The 17,076-nt window shown below is 42.4% G+C and overlaps 1 protein-coding gene and 1 non-coding gene across 13 annotated transcripts in view; both read right to left on the reverse strand.

Annotated features, from left to right (window-relative positions):
* The window catches only part of ATXN7L1 (ataxin 7 like 1), a 255,289-nt gene that overhangs the window by 90,729 nt on the left and 147,484 nt on the right, over positions 1 to 17,076 (reverse strand). The window contains exon 1 of one of the 12 annotated variants that reach the window (XM_070787736.1): positions 1 to 17,076. This exon is cut by the window's left edge and continues 23,116 nt beyond it; it is cut by the window's right edge and continues 24,771 nt beyond it. The exons of the other annotated variants lie outside the window; for them this stretch is intronic. The gene's annotated coding sequence lies outside the window, so the exon portion shown is untranslated. 12 annotated transcript variants of the gene reach the window in all.
* Positions 12,246 to 12,319, reverse strand: TRNAC-ACA (transfer RNA cysteine (anticodon ACA)). Its single transcript has one exon. It is a non-coding gene; the product is annotated as a tRNA-Cys (tRNA).

A 17,076-nucleotide genomic window follows, 5' to 3' on the forward strand; every position in this document is an offset into this window, starting at 1 on the left:
AGTATGCCACAAATTAAGTTTTAGAGAGCTGCAACTATGGCCTGGCACAACTAAATAAATATTAAAATAAAGTGAATGGAAGACTTGGAAGACAAGTGCTTATGTACAACCCACAAAATAAAATCAGTTACTTGTGCAATATTGCCATGAATCTACGCACATTTAAAATGTATTCAGGGATTTCCCTGGTGGTACGGTGGATGAGAATCTGCCTGCCAATGCAGAGGACACGGATTCCATCCCTGATCCGTGAGGTCTCCACATGCCTTGGACCAACTAAGCTCATGCACCACGGATGGTGAGCCCACGCTCTGGAGCTCGCGAGGTACAACTTCTGAGCCCACCTCTTCACCTATTGAAGCCCGAGTGCCTAGAGCCTGTGCTCCACAACAAGAGAAGCCACCACAATGAGAAACCCAGGCACCACACTAGAGAGTAGCTCCCCGCTTGCCGCAACTAGAGAAAAGCCTGCGTGGCAATGAAGACCCAGTGCAGCCAAAGATAAAGAAAGAAAAAAAAAGTATTCAAATATTCTGCATTTCACAATAAAGACTTTAATTTGTTTTTGTTTGTTAATTCTCATTTTTTGTTTCACTATGTTTTTTTAATGTTTCTCTTTTAGTTTCTGTTATTTAATATTGCTATCACAGCCAATGAGTTATGCAGTGAAAATGTTTGCAATGAAAATGCCTGTGGCAAAGATGTCTACAGCCAAGATGCTTATGGCCAAAACAGACACACCAGAGAGGTGGCCCCGGGCTTCTGCTCATCCTGGAGCAGGAGCAGGTACAGTGGATACTGATCAGGGATCCAGACCTTCTCAGAAAGGGGGACTAAGTCTAGGAATGATTAGACTACATTTTGGGCAAATCTGATATGTATTTAAATCGGGGGTATACCTGGAACTTTTGGTGGAGACGGGAAGAGTTAGGATTTGGCAGCTTCACAAAGGACAAACTAAAACCCCACAAGTGACAGAAAAACCAGTTACATAAGGAGTGCACAGTGCTTTTGAAGTAGATTTCTGCTTTTCAGCAAGCAGTAGTGCACAGAGAGAGCCATCATAAAAGGTCTGGCCAAGATTATGCTCAAAGACTGGGCTGCCAGGGAGACTAGGAAAGGAGCCCCTCTTCAACTGTGTCCCAAATTCTGGAGTCTCCCAAAAGCCAGGGTGACTGGATAACCTCTTAAATGTCCTCTGGCCCTATAACTACCAAAGCTGAAATGTAGTTGAATTAAGAATTGAGTTCTTAAGCCATAAGAAACCTCGAGGTACGGGCTGGAATCTGAAACCTGGAATCCACTTCTTTAAATAGCCTGAACACCACGCAGGAAGCCTGATATCTTGATCCTGGTACAGCCCTTGGACCACAGTTCCTTCTCTGGGTAGTTATCCACAGTGCAAGTGGTTAATTCATTAATATATACAGAGTGCAGACTTGAATGGGTAGAGTCAACACAGCCCTTTTCTGAGTTAGCATCTAGGCACCTTCTCTTTGCCTCAGAGGAGCCAGTGTCTTTCGGGCATCCATTGGAGAGTCCCAGGGCGCTGTCCACCTGTCTGACAGAGCCAAAGCCAACTCTGGTGAGGCCGCATGGTCAGCCCTGCTTCCCTCCGCTTGGGCAAAGCCACTTGTTTCACTTTCTCCCTGTGGCCCTTTCATTCCCTTGGGACTTTGGGCTACAGAAACTTTTCCTTCATACACATGGCTTCTCTGCCCAGGTTCTGACCCTGCAGAAATCCTCAGGAAGGAGACCCTTTACCCACCCAATAGCATGGACAGCAACGACCACAATAACCTAAGCCTCTGGGTGCTGAATGGCAGGGCCAGGATGTGGCTTCAGAAAGTAGTAGCCTTCCTGCCCCATTCTTTCTCTGGCCGCTGGGCAGTCGGTTGGCCCTGGCAAGAGAGGAGACACCCACACATGCCCTGGGTAACATTCATCATACAAATGAAGTCACTTCATAGTGACTTCAAAATGCATTTTAATCCAGCCACAGACACTGGACTATCCTCAAACACTAGGAAGACAGAGGTGGAAGACTGAGAGAGCAAGACAGTGCATGCATATGCCTGCACATGCATGCATGTTTGGGGTTGGGTCTATATAAGAAGATACAGAACTACTTCCTGTTTCCAGCATTGTGGCCCCAAGTCTTGATCCTCTTGTTCTTTGGCTGCATGAAGTGGGGTATGTAATTTTGTGTTGGGGTTTCTGTGAAACAGGGGGCTAAGAGGGCTCGGGGTTACACAAACCTGGGTGTGAATCCTGATCCTGCCACTTGCCAGTTGTCTTACTGCAAGTTCCTTTACTCCCTGTGCCTCAGTTTCCTCATCGACACGCTGGGAATAACGAGAGTCCTTCTGCAAAGCTCTGCTGTGATTGCCAAATATGTTAACATACACAGTGCACTTAGAAAATTTCCTGGCACACAGTACATATTCAATAAATATTTGGTATTATTATTCAACAAGTGGCAGATAGCATTATTATAAATAAAATGGGGTGGGAAACTGAACTAAATCAAACCTCAGTTCTTTTGCAGCTCCAAAATCCCACAATTTTATGATTTTTTTTTTAATGGAAGATACAATGGATCTTTTGAAGGAAAACACCAGTCAGAGGGAAAGGGGCCACAGAGAACCTAGGACTGTGCTGCCCACCCAAGTCCTGGACCTTGTATGTGCAAGCCTACATGTTTTGCTTTGTGGCAAAGCCCATGTGTTTCAGGTTGGCACAAACTGGGATGGCCCCCAGCACTGTAGCCTCCTCCCTGTGAACACTGCAGAGTGAGGAGGTCAAGACTCTTTCTGTTTGTCCTGTTTGTAGATTCTAGCTCCACCTTCAAGCTGCAGCTCCATTATGCTGAACTGTTTAGCTGGGCCATGAGGTCAGAACTAATAGGCTTCACGTGTCCATTCCACCACTGAGCTATTCTATCGGCTGCCAACAGAGTACTTCAGTGGCCATGTGGACACAAAAACTCCTGGAACTAATAAATTTAGTAAAGTTGCAGGATCAATACACAAAAACCTGTTGTGTTTCTATACACTAATAATACTCTATCAGAAAGAGAAATTAATAAAACAATTCCATTGACAAATTGCATCTAAATGAATAAAAAATCTAGGGATAAATTAACCAAGAAAGAGAAAGACTTAAATATTGAAAATAACAAGACTTAAGTGAAAGAAATTGAAGAAAATGCAAATAAATAGATATTCCATGTTCGTGGATTGGAAGAATTCATATTGTTAAAATGTCCATATTGAGCCCATGTGCTGCAAGTACTGAAGCCTATGTGCCCCAGAGTTCATGCTCCACAAGAGAAGCCACTGCAACTTGAGAGCAGCCTCAGCTTGCTGCAACTAGAGAAAAGCCCATGAAGCAACAAAGACTCGGCACAGCCAAAAATAAATAACGTAAATAAGATTATAAAGAAAATGTCCATACCAGGACTTCTTTGGTGGTCCAGTGGCTAGGACTTCATGCTCCCAATGTAGGGTGCCAGGGTTTGATCCCTGGACAGGGAACTAGATCCCACATGCTGCAACTAAGAGATCACATGCCACCACCAAGATCCTGAAAGCTGCAACAAAGACAGAAGACCTTGTGTGCTGCAACTAAGACCCAGCACAGCCAAAAAAAAAAAAAATGTCCATACCACCCAAAACAATCTATCTTGCCTGGAAAATTCCATTGACAGAAAAGCCTGGCAGGCTAAGTCCATGGGGTTGCAAAGAGTCGGACACAACTGAGTGACTGAAAATGAAAAGCAATCTACAGATTCAATGCAATCCATATCAAAATACAATGGCATTACAGAAACAGAACAAATAGCCCTAAAATTTGTATAAAACATAAAAGAAACTGAATAGCCAAACTAACCTTGAGGAGGAAGAACAAAGAGGGGAGGCACCATGCTCATTAATTTTAAACTATAATACAAAGCTATAGTAATTAAAGCAGTGTGGTATTAGTATAAAAATTACATAGCTCAATGGAACATAATAGAGAGCCTAGAAATAAATCCATGCATACATAGTCAATTAATTTATAACAAAGGGGCCAAGGATATACAATAGGAAATAGATAGTCTCTTTAATAAATGGTGTTGGGGTGCTTTCCTGGTGGCTCAGTGGTAAAGAATCCACCTATCAATGCATTAGACATAGGTTTAATCCCGGGTCCAAGAAGATTCCAATATGCTGTGGGGCAACTAAGCCTGTGCGTCACAACTACTGCACCTGTGCTCTAGATCCCAGCAGCCACAACTACCGAAGTCCGCACACCCTAGAGCTAGTCCTCTGCAACGAGAAGCCACAGCAACGGGAAGGCCTGGAACCACAACTAGAGAGTAGCCACCACTTGCGGTAACTAGAGAAAAACCCGCACAGCAATGAAGACCCAGCACAGCCAAAAGGAAGGAAGGAAAATTACTTTTAAAAAATGCTGTTGGGATAACTAGACAGCAGTATGCAAAAGAATGAAATGGGACCACTTCTTACACCATCAAAAAAACCAACTCAGATGGATTCAAGATTTGAATGTTATTCCTGACACCACAGAACCTGCAGAAGAAAATATAGACAATGAGCTCCTTGACATAGCTTTTGGAGATGATTTTTTTTTCAATCTGACACCAAAAGCAAAAGCAATAAAGGCAAAAATAAACAAATGGGACCACATCAATCTAAAAAGCTTTCCATAAGCAAAGGAAATAATCAAGAGAATAAAAAGGCAACTTGCTGAATGGGGAAAATATTTTCAAATCATATGTATATGACAATGGGTTAATGTCCAAAATATATATAGAACGCATGCAACCCAATAGCAGAAAAACACATAATCTGGTTACAAAATGGACAGAGGATCTGAACAGACATTTTTCAAAAGAAGACATACATATGGGCAACAGGTACATGAAAGGATGCTCTACCTCATTCATCACCAGTGAAATGCAAAGTAAAACCATAATGAGATATCAGATCTGTTAGAATGACTTATCAAAAAGATAACAAATAACAAGTGTTGGTGAGGATGTGGAGATGCAGCCACTAAGGAAAACAGTATGGAGGTGCCTCAAAAAATTAAAAATAGAACTACCACATGATCCAGTAATTCTAATTCTGGGTATTTATCTGAATAAAACAAAAACACTAACTTGAAAAGATACAAGCACACTTCCCTGCAGCATTATTTACAATAGCTAAGATATGGAAACAACTCTCAGTATCCATCAATGGATAAATGGATAAAGAAACTGCAGTGTGTATATTTATACACACCCACACACATATACACACCCACACAACAGAATACTGTTCAGCGTAAAAAACAATGAGGGATTTCCCTGGTAGTCCAGAGGTCAAAAATCTGTCTTGCAATGCAGGGAACATAGGTTTGACCCGTGGTCGGGGAACTAGGATCCCACATGCCATGGGGCAACCAAGTCCACAGGCTGCAACTAGAGAGTCTTTTTTTTTTTAAAAAGACTGAAATCTTGCTATTTGCAACAACATGGATGGACCTTGAGGGCATTATGCTCAGTGAAATAAATCAAAGAGAAATACCATATGATTTCTCTATGTAAGGGACTAAATATAAATATGTATACACACATATACCTCAAACTCATAAATACAGAAAACAGAGGCAAGGGGTAGGATAAATGGGTCAATTGTTTTGGATTTTTTCTTTTAAGTTAAAAAAAAAAAAAAAAACAGAATTAAAAAGATTAAAAAAAAAATTTTGTCCCATTGGCACTTGACTTTGTTGCAAAGCCAGGGGGAACAGCAGAAGCAGTACTTGCCAAATAGGCTAGATTTTGGAAGTGAAAGTCATTGCGCAATGAGGTTCTGGGTCTTTCTTTGATGGGAACAGAATATCTGGGTTTAAAACCTCCTTTTTCAAGAGAACCAAAAGACAGGGTGTATTAGTTTTCTACTGCTGGAACAAAGTACCACAAACTTTGTGTGGTAAACTCTGTCTTAAAGCAACAGGAATCTATTCTTTCCTAGCTCAACTGGCCAGAGTTCCAAAAGCAAATTGCTGGCAGGGTTGGCTCCCTATGGAAAATTTGAGGGAGACTCTGTTCCCTGTCTCTCCGTTTGTCGTGTCACCTGCCCCACTTCCATCTCTTGCCTCTGGGTTCACATGGCCTTCTTCCCTGTGTGCCTCTTTCCAAACCTTTCTCTCCTTTCTCTTGAGTTTACTGCCCACCTTAATCCAATACAACCTCATCTTAACTCAATTATTTTTGCAATGCTATTTCCAAATCAGGTCACATTCATAGGCAGGGAGTGGGTAGGGGTTTGCGCTTATTTTTTAGGGTGCACAGTTCAGTCCACTACACAGGACAAACCAGATTCAGAACACAGTGTTGAGGAGAAGAGAAAGAGAGTTTACTGTTTGACCATTGATCAAACAAGAGAAATCCCCTTTGCTCTGAGAAAAGCTAGAAAAGAACTCTAAGTGGGAACAACCAGATCCTGTCCATCTCTGCCTTCCCCACCCTGGAGTCAGTTATGGCAAATTACAGGACTATTGGGAGAATAAGCGCCTAATAATTAGTGTGCAATGAAAGATGCTCCATAAACCTTAAAAAAAAATCGGATTGAATCCTTCCTCACCTCATCCTCAGATGGCACTATCTCTGCCTTCCCACGGTTGATAAGTTGTGTGAGTGCATCCTCTTTGGAGCAATCTGCTCTTTGAATGTCATGCACATACCTGGTTCTGATTAATCAGAATGGGAACATGGTGAGCAGCTTTTTAATTTAATTTTTCCATTTCTGATGAACTGGCAGCACAGCACGTTATTAGCTTGCACACATCCATCCTAACTCCCAATCATCCGGGAAATAATTCCAGGAGCACAAAGAAGGCTGTGAGAGTGCCGCTGGGAGGGATGCACATCTGGCACGTGCAGAAGGATTGAATCCACTGTTCACATTATTTTAGGATGCTTAACACACCCCCACTCCTGCAGGCAGCACAGAAAGTGTCTCACTTGCCATTTAGTGGAAGCAAACCAAGACGAAGCTGAGGGTCAGTGTAACAGCTGGCGGAGCTACTGTGAGCAAGCCCATGGCAGCGGCATGCCACCCTCACCTCTGTCCCCTCCGTGCCAGGCTTCTTGCCTGGTGTCCGACATACACTCAATCAAACAGGAAAGGAAGGTTCAGAGATGCAGTGGTTACCTCTGCAGAGGCATTCTGGGCATTTCCAATCTGCCTGAATAACTGGAAGGCAAAAAGGCATCCCAGTGCCCAGCTCTTAGCCCATGATGGCTGAACGAAAAAACTCATGAACTTCCTACTCATCAGGAGCCTGTGAGAGGCCAGGAAGAATCTCACCTAGTATCTGCCATCGTGGTCCTTCTGTGACTGTGGCATTCCAGGCCCCTGTCAAGTAAATGAGGAGCTCCTGCAGATTCATACAACTACTGCGGTGTCTATTTAGAATCAGTGTCTGAGACTGGATAGACCACTCTACCACACTGCCCCCTCTTCTAATAAATTAACTATTAACATTTTAGAAATGATTGAAATCATCACAGCATGAGGTTCTTTTAAATAACACACAATAGGACTTACCCCATAGTTACTATTCTCCCGGGAGAAACATTAAGACAAATTAAAAACTAGCAATTGGATCCTCTTCTCTCTCCTCTCAGTCACATAATATAGAACAAGATTTTTTTCTAGCTTGAATATGCTGATGGGTAATTTGACAGGAGCTGTTACAATTAAAATGTGCATCTCTATGCCCCAGCAATTCCTGGGGAAACACTGCATATGTAGAAGACTGTTCTTGCAGCATAGCTGGTAATAGCAGGAGGAAAACCCCAGGATTGTAATCAACATGTCCATTCTATGCAATGAAATTCACGAGGCACAAAGCCATACACAGACTGGAAAGACAACCAAGATGAATCGTCTGGTGAATATCAAGTTGCAGAAGTCATGTATGATACCATTTATGTTCAAACATATATAGCAATATTAGTCATTTTCTATCAGCATATATATATATATATATGCAGCTACAAGTGCAAGAGAAAAGCATGCACAGACACATCACATCTCAGATGAAGAATAGCGTTTACCACTAGGAGAGGAACTGGGTTTGGAAGAGTAGTAAAGGGGACTTTAACTTGTATTAATGTATTACTTACATATGGTACTTCCCTGGTGGCTTAGACGGTAAAGTGTCTGTCTACAATGCGGGAGACCGGGGTTCGATCCCTGGGTCTTACATAAAGCGAAAATTACTTAAAAAAAAAAAAAAAACCCTGGGAAAATGAGAAAGTATGATTGGACTATTTTGTATCTCATGGTGATTTTTCTCTATAAATTTATTATCTAAAATAAATTGACTTATTATCTGAGATAAAATGTAAATTAAAAAGTGTGCCCTTCAGATCTCAGGAAGGAAGGCAGATGGTGACCAGAGACTAACTGTATTATAAATATATAAAACCACCCCACTGAAGAGGACTGGGGAGAAGGGCTGACCTAAGTAGCTTTGGAAATGAATGGAATCTGTAAGACGAAAGGAACATCAGCACTGCACTCTCACTGATAAAGCTGTTTCCCATGGAGACCTTTGTACAGATAAGTAAGGGGAGGAGGCTAGAAGAATCCATATGGTAATAGATTAGAGTTGGAGACATCACTATGAACTCCTGTTTCTTCCTCAACATAAATACAGGTGGTTACATACAGAAATGGGCTTCCCAGGTGCTGCTTGCTAGTGGTAAAGAACCTCCCTGCCAATGCAGGAGGTGCTGGAAACGTAGTTTCCATCCCTGGTGGCATGGCAACCCACTCCAGTATTCTTGCCTGGACAATTCCATGGACAGAGGAGCCCGGTGGGCTACATTCCATAGGGTCACTTATCACACACAAATAGAAATATCTACAGACATGTATTTATACACAGGTTAGTGTGTGTGTATACACACACACACACACACACACACATATATATATATATACTTTTTTTTTCTTGCTCTGTCAGCTGAGAGGGCCGAGAAACAATACTTCAGTAGCAATGGATATTGGTTTCTGATATTATTCTTCAATCAAAAGAACCAGGACTCCCTGGAGAAATGGCTAATTCTAAGGAAGGAGAGCGTACTTTCTATTCCTTAAGTGTGGACTTCCTTCCAAAGAGTAGTGTATATAAAAGGGGACAGTGGAGAGACCTGACATACATACCTCAGCCGGGTGACCCAGGGCGATGTCAACAGTGATAAACCATGATGACAGTGTGATGCTAATGATGCGAGGAAAGGGTACCTCTGTGATCTTGAGCCCCAAGACCCACAGCCCAAGTCTAATCATGAGAAAAAATACCAGACACATTTCTAGAGAGCCTTCCTAAAACTCCCTGATTGGTACTCCTCAAAACTCTCAAGGCTGGGACTTCCCCGGTGGTCCAGTGGCTAAGACACCACACTCCCAATGCAGGGGCTCCGGCTTGATTTCTGGTCAGGGAGCTAGATCCCACATGTTGCACTGAAAGATCCTCAAAACAAAAAGCAACAGAAACAACTCTCAAAGTTACCGAGCAAGGAAAGCTCACAGCCAAGAGGAGCCTAAGGGGAGAGAATGCAATGTGGTGTCCTAGAACAGAAAGACATTAGAGAAGACGACGGAAATCTGGATGAACTATGGACTTTAGTGGATCAATATTAGTTCAATAACTGCAAAGTCTATCATACTAATGTAAAACGTCAATAATAGAGGAAACTGGCTGTGGGGTATGTGAGAACTCTAAATTACCTTCGCAATATTTTTAAAAGTCTAAAACTGTCCTAAAAATAAAATCTATTGGAAAAAAAAATGTTCTTTTAATGTACACATTCTTTCCTATTCTTTATTGAAAAAAAAAAAAAGTAAAAATCTAAGTACAGATTTAAAATTTACAAGGTTAGATCACAGAATTTTAAATCTGAGAGATTTTAGGACTAGGAGGCCAACCACCTGAGACTATGGCCGGACTGAATTTGTAGTTTGATTGAACGGCTTGGCGTACTTGACCCCCAAGGCCCTCACAGCACTCAGTGATAGCCACTGAGGTCTTGGCAAGCCATGGGTACAGTTGGCCTAGAATGAGCATTTGTAGTCAATGTGAGCAAACTGGAGCCAGTGTTGGGTGGGGATAGAGTCACTGCAGCCTCGTGTGTGGTTCTTGTCTATCTGTTTGCCCTGGTACTCGTGCCATGCTGCTGGTTTAGATGTGGGCAATAACTGGTGAGCTAAATCAAGGAAGGTCTGGGGAAACCATCGCTCTTCTGCTCAAAATCCTTTAATCTCTTGGAACTGTCTGTCTCGTTTACTCCCTTCCAGTCACACTAGCCTCCTAGGTATTCCTCAAACCCTCCAATCAGACTCAGCGCCTTTGCACTGTCTGTTTCCTCTGCCTGAAATGCTTTTCCCCTGGAACACCTCACAACTCACCCCCACCACTTCTTTTGGGTCACTGCTCAAATATCACAGAATCAGAGAGACCTTCATGGAGAAAATAGCAACCCCTTCAGCATCCCTCTCTTCATTCCTCGCTTGCTTAATTTTCCAAGTATTATTAATGTTGTCTATTCAGTTGCTTGTTACCTGTCATTCCCAAACAGAAGGTGATTTTGATGAGAGCAGAGATTTTACCTTTTTTTGTTTACTGTTATATCACTAATACCTAGAACAGAACTGAGTACTCAGCAGGCTCTCAATAATCTGTTGAATAAATACGTGAATGAATGGGAGGTCTTTTTACATCAAAGTGTGGTGAATAATATGTCAATAAATGATAATAATTATAGTCACACTGCATTTCTCAGACCCTTCTATTCTTTTTTTTTTTTTTAATAATTTTTTTGGTTGCATTAAGTCTTTGTTGCTGTGCATGGGTTTTCTCTGCAGCAAGCAGAGGCCACTCTAGTTGTGTGCACAGGCTTCAGGAGCTGCAGCACAGGGTCTCATTAGTTGGGGCTCTCGGTCCCTAGAGCACTTGAGCTCCAGTAGTTGTGGCACATGGGCTTTAGTTGCCGGCAGCATGTGGAATCTTCCTGGACAAGGGATTGAACCTGCATCCTCTGCACTGGCAGGTAAATGCTTATCCACTGTACCACCAGAGAAGTCCAGCCTCTTCTATTCTTTAAAGCTTCAGAAAGTTAACCTTCTTCACAAACTCTTGTCTTGGTACAAAAGTATATGGCACACGTAAGTGGATTGTTCATTCAACAAATATTTATTAAGTGGGTCCTGTATGTCAAAGCACAGTAGTGGCACCAGGGGTACAAAGGTGAAAAAGACCCACTCTCCAACTTCCAGGAGCTCCATTCGCTCATGTACACATCTATCCACCCTTCCAATCCTTTTGAGGCCCTGCTAAGGGTCAGACATTGCATGGCTAAGCAATATGAAGTATATCACGTTGTCTTTATCTCTGGATTGTTAACCCTCCTAATAGCAGACAATTGAATAATTCAGTTGTAACTCTGCCATGTACTAATTATTTGACCCTAAAAAATCATAATTCTCTAAGTATTAGTTTCCTCATCTGTAAACAAGGGTTTGAGACTCCTGGCCAGCCTGCCTCTCACCACTGCTGGGAATGTCAAATGAAATGATCCAAAAATAAATGTGCTTTCTGCACCAGGAAGGCCCAGACTCATGGAAGGGATTCTCAGCCAGTAAATGCTAAAAACAAAGCTAAAACCCAAACAAACAAAACAAAAAAACCCTCAAACTGAACCCTTCACTCAGATCACTTCTCAGTGGGCCCCACAGCCTGAGCAGCTGCTGTGGCTGGAGAGGCCAACCTGCCATCACTCAAAAATTCCATGGTTAAACAAAAGTCAGAAGAGGCAGTCTGACTCCTGTTAAGGTAATCCTTTGCAGATTAAGTAGACCATCAGTAATCTTTGGTTAACATCCGAATCAAGTATGTACCAGCTCTTCCCACTCTTGGCCCCTCCAGCTGGTGGTCTGTTGTCTATTGTGTGCTGTTTTGAAGCTTTGGCAGCCCTCAGTCTTCTTTTATATTTTTAAAAAAATATCTTGACTTGGCTGGCTCTGGAGTTTCTTAGAAGATGGAAAGGAAGAAAGAAAGTGAAGTCACTCAGTCATGTCTGACTCTTTGTGACCCCATGGATTGTAGCCTATCACACTTCTCCGTCCATGGGATTTTCCAGGCAAGAGTACTGGAGTGGGTTGCCATTTCCTTCTCCAGGGGATCTTCCTGACCCAGGGATCAAACCTGGGTCTCCTGCATTGTAGGCAGATGCTTTTACCATCTGAGCCATCAGGGAAGATGGAGCTTGTTAGTAAATGAAAGTGATTCTTAAATGTTGATTTATAAACATCATTGACCAGGCCAGGTCCTTTTCAAAGGGAAGATATTTTAAGTCTTCCAAAGTCTCATCAAAGTGAATAAGCAGAGAGATGGGGGTGGAGTGGGAAGGAGAGGAGAGAATATGAGACAAAGTAAGGAGGTGACGGAGCAAGCAGAGAGGATACATATGAGCCACGACTGGATTTCTCCATTGCTCTGGAATCTCCTACTCTCCTATTTATGTTCGCTCTTCCTGATGGGGTACATGACATTGTCAGCATTAACTGAAAAGGTGGAAGCTTTCAGACAGAGCTGGCAAATTTATTCTATGGAAACCAAGACTTACCCTTCCTCTGTGATCTCACCTATAAAGACTAATAACAGTTTCAAATTAAATACCTTGAATACATTCTATTTTCCTTAGCCTCTTTCCCACTAGACCCCCATGTCCTGGGATACACTAACATCTATAATAATAACAGTGGGATCTGCTGACTCTCGTTTGAGAGCGCTTTATCTGAGCCAGACACAGTGCTGAGCACTGTGATTTGTTGTTGTTTAGTTGCTCAGTTGTGTCTGACTCTTTGTGACTTCATGGACTGCAGCATGCAAGGCTGCCTAACTCCCGGAGTTTGCTCAAACTCATGTCCATTGAGTTGATGATGCCATCTAACCATCTCATCCTGGTGCCCCCTTCTCTTCCTGCCCTCAATCATTCCCAGCACCAGGGTCTTTTCCAATGAGTTGGCTCTTCCAATCAGTTGGCCAAAGTATTGGAGCTTCAGCTTCAGCATCAGTCCTTCCAATTAATATTCAGGGTTGTAATAGGCCCCACAGTACATACACACAGTACGCTAGCAGTGCAGCAGTGCATGCATGGGACCTTTTGAAGGAGGGCGCCACTACCTTCATTAGTCCACCATAGTTTGGCCCCAGGTAAATAACAGGTAGGGAACACAGCTCCACCCATCAACAGAAAATTGGATTAAAGATTTACTGAGCATGGCCCCCCGATCAGAAAAGACCCAGTTTTCCCCTCAGTTAGTCTCTCCCATCAGGAAGCTTCCATACGCCTCTTATCCTTCTCCAGCAGAGGGCAGACAGACTGAAAACCACAATCACAGAAAACTAACCAATCTGATCACATGGATTGGTGATCAGATTGGTTGTCTAACTCAATGAAACTACAAGCCATGCTGTGTAGGGCCACCCAAGATGGACGGGTCATGGTGGGGAGGTCTGACAGAATGTGGTCCACTGGATAAGGGAATGGCAAACCTTTCAGTATTCTTGCCTTGAAAACCCCGTGAACAGCATGAAAAGGCAAAAAGACAGGACACTGAAAGATGAACTTCCCAAGTCAGTAAGTGCCCAATATGCTACTGGAGATCAGTGGAGAAATAATTCCAGAAAGAATGAAGAGACGGAGCCAAAGCAAAAACAACACCCAGTTGTGGATGTGACGTAATAGAAGCAAAGTTCAATGCTGTAAAGAGCAATTTATTGCATAGGAATCTGGAATGTTAAGTCTGTGAATCAAGGCAAATTGGAAGTGGTCAAACAGGAGATGGCAAGGGTGAATGTTGACATTTTAGGAATCAGCAAACTAAAATAGACTGGAATGGGTGAATTTAACTCAGATGACCATTATATCTACTACTGTGGGCAAGAATTCCTTAGAAGAAATGGAGTAGCCATCATAGTCAACAAAAGAGTCTAAAACGCAGTACTTGGATGCAATCTCAAAAATGACAGAATGATTTATCTCTTGTTCGTTTCCAAGGCAAACCATTCACTATCACAGCAATCCAAGTCTATGCCAATAATGATGAAGAAGCTGAAGTTGAATGATTCTGTAAGACCTACAAGACCTTCTAGCACTAACACCCCCAAAGATGTCCTTTTCATTATAGGGGACTGGAATGCAAAAGTAGGAAGTCAAGAAATACCTGGAGTAATAGGCAAATTTGGCCTTGGAGTACAGAATGAAGCATGGCAAAGGCTAATAGAGTTTTGCCAAGAGAATGCACTAGTCATAGCAAACACCCTTTTCCAACAACACAAGAGAAGGCTCTACACATGGACATCACCAGGTGGTCAATATCGAAATCAGATTCATTATATTCTTTGCAGCCGAAGATAGAGAAGCTCTATAGAGTCAGCAAAAACAAGACCGAGAGCTGACTGTGGCTCAGATCACGAACTCCTTAGTGCCAAATTCAAACTTAAATTGAAGAAAGTAGGGAAAACCACTAGACCATTCAGGTATGACCTATATCAAATCCCTTAGTCATACAGTGGAAGTCACAAATAGATTCAAGGGATTAGATACGATAGACAGAGTGCCTGAAGAACTACGGACAGAGGTTTGTGACCCTGTACAGGAGACAATAATCAAGACCATCTCCAAGAAAAAGAAATGCAAAAAAGCAAAATGGCTATCTGAGGAGGCCTTACAAATAGCTGTGCAAAGAAGAGAAGTGAAAAGCAAAGGAGAAAGGGCAAGATATACCCATCTGAATACAGAGTTCCAAAGAATAGCAAGGAGAGATAAGAAAACCTTCCTCAGTGATCAGTGCAAAGAAATAGAGGAAAACAACAGAATGGGGAAGATTAGAGATCTCTTCAAGAAAATTAGAGATACCAAGGGAACATTTCATACAAAGATGGGCACAATAAAAGACAAAAATGGTTTGGACCTAACAGAAGCAGAAGATATTAAGAAGACGTGGCAAGAATACACAGAAGAACTATACAAAAAAGATCTTCACGACCCAGATAATCATGATAGTATGACCATTCACGTAGAGCCAGACATCCTGGAATGCAAAGTCGAGCGGGTCTTGGGAAGCATCACTACAAACGAAGCTAGTGTAGGTGATGGAATTCCAGTTGAGCTATTTCAAATCCTAAAAGATGATGCTGTGAAAGTGCTGCACTCAATATGCCAGCAAATTTGGAAAACTCAGCAGTGGCCAAGGACTGGAAAAGGTCAGTTTTCATCCCAATCCCAAAGAAAGGCAATGCCAAAGAATGCTCAAACTACCACACAGTTGCACTCATCTCACATGCTAGCAAAGTAATGCTCAAAATTCTCCAAGCCAGGCTTCAGCAGTATGTGAACTTCCAGATGTTCAAGTTGGATTTAGAAAAGGCAGACAAACCAGAGATCAAATTGCCAACACCTGTTGGATCATTGGAAAAGCCAGAGAGTTCCAAAAAAACATCAATTTCTGCTCTATTGACTATGCCAAAGCCTTTGACTGTGTGGATCATAACAAACTGTGGAAAATTCTGAAAGAGATGGGAATACCAGACCACCTGACCTGCCTCTTGAGAAATCTGTATGCAGGTAGGAAGCAAGAGTTAGAATTGGACATGGAACAACAGACTAGTTCCAAATCGGGAAATGAATATGTCAAGGCTGTATATTGTCACCCTGCTTATTTAATTTATATGCAGAGTACATCATGAGAAACTCTGGGCTGGATGAAGCACAAGCTGGAATCAAGATTGCTGGGAGAAATATCAATAACCTCAGATATGCAGATGACACCACCCTATGGCAGAAAGTGAAGAAGAACTAAAGAGCCTCTTGATTAAAGTGAAAGAGGAGAGTGAAAAAGTTGGCTTAAAGGTCAACATTCAGAAAACTAAGATCATGGCATCCGGTCCCATCACTTCATGGCAAATAGATGGGGAAACAGTGGACAGTGACAGACTTTATTTTTGGGGGGCTTCAAAATCACTGCAGATGGTGACTACAGCCATGAAATTAAAAAATCCTTGCTCCTTGGAAGAAAAGTTATGACCAACCTAGATAGTATATTAAAAAGCAGAGATATTATTTTGCCAACAAAAGTCTGTCTCTTCAAAGCTATGGTTTTTCCAGTAGTCATGTATGCATGTGAGAGTTGGACTAAAAAGAAAGCTGAGTGCCAAAGAATTGATGCTTTTGAACTATGGTGTTGGAGAAGACCCTTGGACAGATCCAACCAGTCCATCCTAAAGGAAATCAGTCCTGACTATTCATTGGAAGGACTGATTTTGAAGCTGAAATTCCAAAACTTTGGCCACCTGATGCGAAGAACTGACTCATTTGAAAAGACCCTGATGCTGAGAAAGACTGAAGGCGGGAGGAGAAGGGGACAACAGAGGATGAGATGGCTGGATGGCATCACCGACTCAAAGGACGTGAGTTTGAGTAAATTCCGGGAGTTGGTGATGGACAGGGAGGCCTGGAGTGCTGCAGTCCATGGGGTCACAAAGAGTTGGTCACGACCGAGTGACTGAATTGAATAGGCACTACCAACTGCTCTGCACCAAGAGTCTAGTCCCTTTTCTTGGACTTTCCCCATTCAGTGTCAGGAATCTTCTGCCAGTTATGAGCTGATGGAACTCATTTCTGTCAACATGTGTTCTCTCCTATTCTTTTAATTTCTTATAGAAGAAATTCAAACACACAAAAAGAATGGTATAACAAATGCCCATGTGCCCACCACTCAGTTTCAACAATTAATATTTTGCCAATCCTATATCATCTATTCCTACCTCCCAACTGTTCCTTTTAGGGAATATTACAAAGCAAACACCAGATACTGTCCCATTTCACCACCAGTTCTTGGCATCTTTTGTCTTTTTCTTCCTTTGTTTAATGGTGCAGCGACTCCAAGAAGCCCAGTGGGATTTCCTGCTGCGGATGGAGGCATATAGAGGAAGAGACAGTCTGCACCA

The sequence above is a fragment of the Bos indicus genome, chromosome 4, assembly GCF_029378745.1.
Source record: "Bos indicus isolate NIAB-ARS_2022 breed Sahiwal x Tharparkar chromosome 4, NIAB-ARS_B.indTharparkar_mat_pri_1.0, whole genome shotgun sequence".
In the NCBI taxonomy this organism is placed as follows: Eukaryota; Metazoa; Chordata; class Mammalia; order Artiodactyla; family Bovidae; genus Bos; species Bos indicus.